This window comes from Vipera ursinii (genome assembly GCF_947247035.1).
Source record: "Vipera ursinii genome assembly, chromosome: 4".
In the NCBI taxonomy this organism is placed as follows: domain Eukaryota; kingdom Metazoa; phylum Chordata; class Lepidosauria; order Squamata; family Viperidae; genus Vipera; species Vipera ursinii.
In genome coordinates, this window is record NC_139514.1 from 84,322,141 (window position 1) to 84,331,903 (window position 9,763).

Below are 9,763 nucleotides of genomic sequence, written 5' to 3' on the forward strand. Positions count from 1 at the left end.
TGAGTTGTACTCAGTTCCGTACAGTAGAAAACTGGAATTATTGTAACTGGCAAGCCAGTTCTTACTTCAGGAAGAGAAAAGTGGCTGAAACTGACAAGTATAGGGAATCTGTCAAAAAAGTTAGAATAACCACTTCAAAAACTCGTTTTCTGAAAGCTGCCATAAGAAAAAAAGGATGATTGCTGCATCTAACAGTAAAAATGCATTTTAGGATACTACTATAAGAAAAAACTATATTTCTTTATATTCTTCCTTTATTATTTTTATAAATAACTCAAGGTGGTGAAGATACCTAATACTCCTTCCTGCTCTGATTTTTCCCACAACAACAACCCTGTGAGGTGAGTTGGACTGAGAAAGAGAGACTGGCCCAAGGTCACCTTGCTGGCTTTCATGTCTAAAGCAGGAGTAGAACTCAGTCTTCTGCTTTGGCACAAGGCTAGAAACCAGTAGACTGAGAGTTTCAGTCCTGTCTTAGGCATAAAGACTGACTGGGTGACGTTGGCCAGTTACTTTTCTCCAGCCCAAAGAGACCCTGTACTGGGAAGAAAATACTGCAGTTAAAACTGGCAAGTGATTAGAGGGGAATTTGCCTTACAGTACTCCAACTCTCTAATCACTGCCATAACAGGTCATCTAATCTCACCTCAAAGATGACAAAGCATTACACATTTATGCAACTTAAAGCTGTAGCAGGATAGTACTAGATGAAGAAGAAAAGTCTTACCTTAAAATAGGTGCACCTAATAATGATTTAATACTCATGGACTGGATGTGCGATGACAGCAAAAGTGGAAAACAAGGCCTTAGATGACAGTAATATGCTAAGGTGCAAATTAGATCTTATGAGTTGCAGAGAAAGTGCTACAAAAGTTGTTCAAGAGATAAAACTTTGTTTAACTGATAGCAAACCTAAAGAAAGAACTGCTACTTTCTCCTGGAATGGAAAAAGATTTCTGATTATTCAGGCTGCAGAAGGAAGTTTTCCTGGATGAGGAATTCTGGGAGTTGAAGTCCACAAGTCATCAAAGGGCGAAGTTTGAAAACCCCTTTTTAGGAGACTGTAGCTTTCTACTCTATTAATATTTCTATTATTTCTGTATTATTAACAACAATAAACTAGAAGCATTGGGGGGTTGTTTTTAGGGGGTTCTTTTTGTTTTGCTTTCTTTCCTGAATTGCCTAAATACAATGCATTTGTATTCTTTATCACATATTGGATCTTTTAAAGAAAATATTGTAACTGGAATTACTGTAATGTCAAAGTAAACATCGTCTCAAAAATGCATGTAATATGATTGGTCAAAACAGGATTGTGCTAGAAGTTATCCATACATCTTAAGTTTGAAAAGTTTGAAAAACATTGATTAAGAGGATTTATTTATTGGTAGACAGTTCATTAAACTTGTCAATACAGTGTGGAATTGCTGAATAAAAAGCAAAACCCATGTAAAGCTGCAGTAGGAAAGAAATTGAGGGGGAAAGCCAATTATAAATCTTAGATTTATTGTAAATCTATAATAAGATTCCAGTGTATAATTTTTGATCATCCTGCTTGAAAAAGATTATAGTGATGGAAAAAGTATAAAACATGACTAGAAGAATAGAGCGCTCCCATGACAGAATATTACAACTGTCAAGTTTCCGATGTATGGGCTTTTCAAGTGACTCTGAGGCATTGTTTACCTTAAAAGTCCTAACATTCGATGTTAGCAGCGTTGACAACAACATCTGGAGCAGAGGAGACATTATAGTGTAACACATAAATCAAAGGATTTCTCAAATATTTTACAATATTTTTGGCCTAATTGGCTAAAGTCATTAATCATAGACTCATGTATTAATATATTTTAATGTGCTGATATGTTCTTTTCTACTTCCAGAATCTCACAATTGGGGCAGTCTAATAAAGTATGATGACATGTCATTAAGGAAGACAGACTTTCTATTGCTGCAACAACATCTGAGTGATGCTATACATCCTTAGGGTGGAACCGTATTAAAAACAAAAATACTTGTTTCTATATCGTTCAACTGGAGCAGATGATGTCATCGAGTCTGGTAAGGACTGCCAATTTAAATGCTTTAAATGGACAATATCATGGAAGAATTAATGATTATTAGCATTTATGGTTGTTTTCTTACCTCAGAATTATTTACAACATATCCATGTTGTGAGTTTTTCAAGTATGTCTGTTTGGCCATTTATGAGAAGACAATAATAAAGTAGGTGGGACATTGGCCGGATCTGGGCCAGCTTTATGTTTTTATAATTTGGGTGATGTGTTGTACAACACAGATAGAAGCCACATGAATAGCTTGAAACCAGATTCACTCCTCTCATTTTAAGTTTTACAAAGTCACACTTCCTTTATTTAATCAATGTAAAAACTGCAGCTAGATTGAAATCTTGTGCCCAATTATTTAATATAGTACGATGCTCAGCTGAAAACAATGAAATAGATCCAGACTTATTCATATTTGTGGTAAATATATTGAAATAAATAGGATATGTTAGTCCACTTCATTTCAGTAACTAACTCTTGACTAAATCTAGATTCAATTTTTGGTCTAGATGTCTAATCTTGAACTATAATGTAATATATTTGTTATTGTCTGAACATGTTTGTTTTGGCTAAGCATGTTATGTGAACTAGACTCCTCTGACTTGTTCACCAAGCCATCATTTATATAATCCTGGTTTAATTTTATGCAGGAATGCAGCTGTTGATTTAATCAGTAAACATTCACAGTGCAGACTGGCATTCTGTGCTAATTGAAAAAAATACCACTGCTGTAAACTAGACTGGGAAGCTAAGAAGGCAAAAGTAAACTACTTCCATTTTGTTGCAAAGAAAACAATACAGTATAGCTGTTTTCCTTGTATCACCAGGAGCAAAGGAGATTTGAGGGAAAATTTTCTCAAATTCAGAGAGGAGTATGTTGCACATTCTAGCAGTGCAATGCCACAAACCCATTATATTTCTGCGCTGCTCTTAACCCAGTTTGGGAAGATGGGCTCCTGTTGGGAATCTTTAACCCTTGCTAAGTTTAGGATTATTTTAGGATTGATATGGCATCAGAAGAATAGAGAGATCATTACATCTGCAAACAACAACCACCATAAAGGTAAATCACTAGCAGGTGGTAAAGACCTCCAGTAAGAGCTCCCCAAATTGGGTTAATATATAAATAACAGTAGATTTATTTCAGAGGAAATAAAATGATACAGTTTGGGATAGCATCTCCAGTTTCTGGAGTGATTTGGGCTTTTTACTATTACAAAATGGCCCACTAATCCTTCTTCCTGCCTGTCCAGAAATTAGAAAATTATTTCTCCTCCCTGCCTGCAGTTCATAATGGACACATCTGAAGGTCAGTAGTTGTGAGATGATTTTTCCAAGCATGACTTATGATATTTATTTAATTATTAAATTGATATGCCACTCGTAAGGTGACTCTGGGCGGCTTACCATTCATGAAGAGATAAATAGAAAAGCAGTTAAAACTTTAAAACTATGAAAATTTCTTATTTTTTTAAAAAATGCAATAAACCAGGAACCAAGAAACAAACCATATAGGGATGAGGTCTTCTTACCCATCATCCCACTGTGGAAAATAACTGGAAGTAGTGAGGAAATTTAAAAATAAAAATATATATGCTTTTAGTATTATCGTGTAATCATATTTTATATTTTATAATAATCATTTTATAATCAATTGCCTGAGTAGATACTTTGAGTTTATGGGGAAAAATACAAGCCTCAAGTGGAGGGAGGGGGAGAACAGGAGTTAACATGGGGCCCAGTGTGAGTCACCATCTAGGAATTGTTTTTAAGTACCTTCTGGTGCCTGGTACCCCTGGCAGGTGTAGTAGAAGATGGGAGACATCTCTCCTCTAGAATTGATAGTAAGGGAGGAATCTTATTAGTATAATGTAAGCAAACAGGAGCGGAGATAATGTATTCTGTTTAGGCGCTTCTGATAGATTGTAACCTCCAAAGCCTAAGCCAATGGGGCCATGGGGAGGGAATGGGGCATTGCGATAGGATGTATAATAATATGTGATTTTGGAATTTGGGGTGTGTTCAGTGCTTGGCTGCATTGTTTGTGCAGTGTATGCTCTTAAAGCATACACGGAATGTCAGCACAGCAGGGGGCTGGACAGCTCCAGGCTATAACCGCTTTCGGCGGGAAAGCCTGAATAGGGCAAGTCGTTGACAGCCCCAGGGCATGGTCAGCTCTGGCGGGAAGCCGGGGTTTAAATCCATTGGCCACCTGCACTGGCGGGAAGCCCAGGTTTGAATCTATTGGTCGCGATTCACCTGGGCAGGTATAAAGAGACGCCAGGTAACCCCTTCGCCCCAGCTTCATTCCTGATCCAATAAAGAAGTACTACCCAGCTCAAGTGTCCGTCTCTCTGTGCGACCACGCGACTTTGCAGTTTGCCTTCCTGAATCCACCACGCTTTGCAAACCGTTATTTTTTAGACTTTGTTGTACAGTCTAATAAACTTCTTTTCTATTTGTAACTCAAACAGAGTGGATTTCAATTTGTGACTATTTTTGTGTCTAACACCACCTCCAGAGCCCCAAGCCAATCAGCAAAATCAAGTTTTAATACCCTTCTTGGAAGGCCAAAGGGGTGAGGAGAGCAGTTCTCAGCTCTGGTGGTAGAAAGTTCCATGGGGTCAAGGCAAGTGCAATATAAAATATATTGAACCAGTTGGGTGTTTTCTAAAAATAAAGGGGGGGACATATTTTCTGCTATTGTACTAGCTCAACAAATAACTGAGGAAACAAATATCCTTCTAGAGTTCAAATATGTGCAATGTGTTTGTTTCATGCCTAGCAACTATGTTCTCTCTCTATTTATAGAATGAAGTATTCAAAGACTAGCCTCAACACGATAAAAGTTTAGATTGATGCATTCGGCACAGAGGAAGGAAAGGTGTATTATACTCAGGCATCAAATATTTATCTAGCATATCATTTTAAAAGCAAGAACAAACTGTTCTACAACTTGACGATATAAAAGTAGGCATATTATGGTATGCAAAGCAAGAAATTTGTTTTGGAGATTCCTTACATTATATTCTATTATGTTTATATTAAAGCCTTTTTAGAAACATTCAAGACTGTATTTGTAATTGTTATTCCATGTAATAAATATTGAACATTTTTAAAGGAAACAAGAGTTCTGTTTATGTTAATAAAAAAACTGCATGGTAGAATTGGCCAGCTGGGACTTGATAACCAGCCCAGGTATAGGAAAATTGCATTGGGGTTCCTGGTCAAAATCCATGACACAAATCTATTTAATACCTAACAAAATAACACTATTTATTAATCAGGATTATCATCTTTATTGAACTAGCCATTTTCCTCCAGTTCAACCTTCTTCTCAGGACCTCTGTGAAGGCCAAAGAAGTACCGGTATGCCATCTGCTTTTTAAAATTCTTAAATTTCCTGGTTGTGGTTGTTTTAATGAAGCTTCAGCCAGACATCCTCGGTCATAATATTTGTGCTTGGTTGTGCTTTAAATAATGTAATGATTAAACTTTTTTCACATTGCTTAAGGTAAAGAGAGAACAAAGATGTGCCCTGTTCCATAGTGCTCAAATAGAAAAATTCCTCTCAAAAGAAGGTGAACTCAGTGGCGTAGCGTGGGTTGTCAGCACCCGGGGCAAGGCAAGTAATTTGCGCCCCCTAACCCGTGGATTTTAGCACTCGAGTCTCTTCCACTAGATTAGTTAAAGAAACCCTTACCCCCTAAGCACATGTATTGTTTGTTATGAAAATACTGATGTAATTAAAGTAAAATGCATCTAATGCGCCCCCCCAGATGTTGCGCCCGGTGCGGCCGGCCCCCCCTGCACCCCCCACGCTATGCCACTGGGTGAACTGCCACTTGAAAGGTAACTTCTGCACCCAGGACATTTATTGGAACCTTTGTCATGCAGATTTTAGAGGCAAAAGAATTGTGCCATGAGAATTGGTAACCTAGCTTTATACACTTTGATCTGTAGCACAAGCTTACACATGCCTAATTAGAAGTAAATCTAATTAAATCTAATTAGTTTTAATTATAGTTGAGTATAGGATTGTAGTCTCAAAGTAGTAGCTTGTCATGAAATGCTTAAATTGTTTTGATAGTTGGGGATTATGGGAGTTTGAAATTCAAGATATATAAAATGTTCTAGTTAGAGAAAGTGTGTTGCCTAACAGAAAAAACTGAATTTCAGCTGCAATAATATTCTTTTAACTATGAATCTTGAAAATAATGACTAAATTGTTTATTGTAATAAGCAAAACAACAATACATTTAGTGAATCTTTTTCTCCATTTTGCATAATGTCCAGTGTAGCACTACTTCAGTGCTAAGACATTTTTCACTGAGGAAAATACTCTGTAAGAGAAATATGGGCTTCTCACTCCAAGACCAAGTATATAAAAGAAGGAGTTGTTGTGATCCTTTCTTTAAGGCAAATATAGGCACTGCTAATCAGGGCTGTTATTTCAGATCTGACTTCTGGAATGTACCAATGATGCTGATTTTCTAGTAGCACACACAACTGTGGTACAACATGGAATGAACCTGATTTGCATGATCACTAAAAGTCAGTTTCTCAACCTTTTAATCCTGGAGGAATCCTTGAAATAATTTTGATGACTCAGAGAACCTGCATAAAAGTGGTTATATCTTCAGCTAGCACTGTGTGGCTTGTGAGGTTGAAAAAAATAGTGTGTTGAGAGAGTTATGATTTCTTGTACAATCCCCAGTGAGGCAGCAGACCAACAGCTGACACATGGTTCCAATACTGCAAGCACAGAACCCCTAGTGACTTCTGATGGAACCCCAGTTGAGAAATGCTGGTCTGTATTATGTCATCCAGGCAAGTGGTTACTAAAAAAAATCACCTTCTTAATAATTTCAGCCTGAAAAAGGAACAAAGTTATACCCTACCATTTTCTTGCTTACTGTTTTGGAGTACCATCATTTCATTACTGTTATGCATTACTGATATTTTAATTTTTTCAGACCTTTTTGAATCAGTACATTTTACTTAAAGTTAAGTCCATTCATTGGGTTGAGTGATGATTTACTTTATTTACTTAATAACAACTTTCTCTTTTGGGAGATAACACAACAGTGCCCATTAAAACATCTGGTAAACTGATTTCATGTTGAGAAGTCTGAAAAGATGGGATTCATCTATTTTTACCCCCAAGGCTTTCTTTATATTTTTATAATACTGTATATAATGGCAGAAGTTGGGAAAACTAGTTCATGCTTTTGTCATTCTAACACAGGCGTTTGCTTTGTTCTTCTTTATTGGCAAGATCCAACAATAAGAAGAGATTTTATTTGATTGGGAAACATAGTATTAGTGTAGCAAATACTATGGTAGTATTTAGGCAGAAAAGAAGAGCAAGTAGAATTAAATAGGAACCTGCATGAAGAGCCAAGCTTTTTTCATTTGATTTTTTAGAGCCATCCCAAAGCAAGGCCTTTGGTAGGAAGATTCAGAACTTCCTTGTTAGCCAGGCTAAAGTTGGTTCTAATTGGCACTAATTAGCATTCAGCCTAATTAGTAGAAATCTTCTATTTTGGGGGAGAGGGCTTAAAAAGTATCTGTTCTCACTCACACATAAGTAATTTGTAACTTACTACTAAAGAATAAGGAAATGCACTAAGTATGGGCAAGCTTTTGGTGACCAAAGGATTGTACATAACATTTTGGTAGGAGGCGATGGCCTGCAAAGTAGATGGGACCACATCATACCCGTGAGTGATACTCAGTTTGGGAGTAGATTTATTTACCCTCTAATTTTCATCTCTTCACCCATCAGGAAATTGGGTCATTAGTTTTGTTTCATTATAATCAAAGAGATATCCAAAGAGACAATTCAAGCCTTTTGGCTATAAATTACTCTTCCCAGACCAAAATATGGGGAGAATGCAATTAAAAGTTTTCAGCTCATAGAATAATAATGCACTGCCACAAACCTATGACATTTCCATATACTAATTGTCTATAGTATATTTCAGGGGCATGTGTGATCAGAAATAAATGGATCCATTGAGCATAACAGTTAACCATCCAGAATGTCAGATTCGCAGTGGTTTAATAGGAATGTTTGTTCTTCCTTCTAAACTTGGCTGCTAAGATGGAGAAAAGAAATACAGGCACATTTTTGCGTGATTGTCAGAAATGCAGAATACAAAATATTAGAGTTGGCAGGGACCTTGGAGGTCTTCTAATACAACCTACTGCTCAAGCAGGAGACCCTATACCATTTCAAACAAGTGGTTGTCCAATCTCTTCTTAAAACTCTTCAGGGACGAAGCAGCCAAAATTTCTGAAGGCAAGCCATTCCACTGGTTAATTGTTCTCACTATTAGGAAATTTCTCCTTAGTTCTAGGTTGCTTCTCTCCTTGAATAGTTTCCATACACTCTTTATTGTCTTGCCTTCTGGTGCTTTGGAAAATAGGTTGACCCCCCTGTTCTTTGTGGCAGCCTCTCAAATATTGAGACACTGCTATCATGTCATCCCTAGTCTTTCTTTTCTCTAGACTAACCACACCCAATTCCTCCAACCGTTCTTCATATGTTTTAGTCTCTAGGCCCTTAATCATCTTAGTTGCTCTTCTATGCATTCTTTCCAAAGTCTCAACATCTTTTTTTTTTATAATGTGATGACCAAAACTGGATGCAGTATTCCAGATGTGGTCTTACTAAGCTTTATATAGCTTCTTGTATTTCATTATCATTTAATCTCTCACAATGCTTAATGGCAAAATGTGTTAGTTCAAAATAGTGCAAAGTATTTTGTTGCTCTTGCTAACCAAGGTAACTTATTTGACTGAGATGTCTAAATTGTCTGACAACACTCATACTCAGTGTCATGGTTCCGACAGATACAGACAAATAAAGCAGAACTCTGAGGCTTGGAAATTCATCAAAGAACATCTTTATTAGTTACAAAGTATCAGCACATCAAAAGTGAAACCAAGACTGAAGACACACATAACAATTCCCTTACAAAGTTAAGAAATCCCACCTCTAAAGCTATGCAAGAAACTACGTTCCCCAGTACATCTTTTTGGTTGGCTTTTCACGAAATGCCCAGCCAGCACTCTTGGGAGCAGCTGATGACCTTGGTTTCCTTGGGACAAAAGATTCTTTTGACTAGCAAAGTACCTACCCCATCCCCCTTTCTATGTGTCAACTGAAAATGAATAGGGAAAATGGACACAGCCATGCTCATTTTCAAAGTTGACAGCTCCCCATCAGAAAGAAAGAGTCTCCTGCAGGGAAAAGAAAAAGCAGATTAAGCATTCCCTCGAGGCTTGTGAGGGTATTTATCATAAAACTTTTTTATCCATCTAACTGCTTCCACATTTGTACATTTTACCTATGTAACTTCTAAAAGGGGGTAACCTTTCCACTGACCAAGGTATTATAACTTTCCCTTGTACAACCTAGAATCAAGAATATGTTTTATTTCATAATGTGTCTCCCCCTCCACCACCATTGGATCTGGTGGCTTCTTTGGGACAGGTCTTAAAGAGGTTTCTGACACAGGTTTCAATAGACTGCAATGAAACACAGGGTGAACTTTCCCCAACAATCATGGTAGTTTCAATTTCACTGTGACAGGGTTAGTGATTTTAGTGATAGGAAAAAGACAAAGGAATTTTGGCCCCAATTTTCAACTGGATAATTTTAACCTTTAATATTCCATTGAAAAATAAAC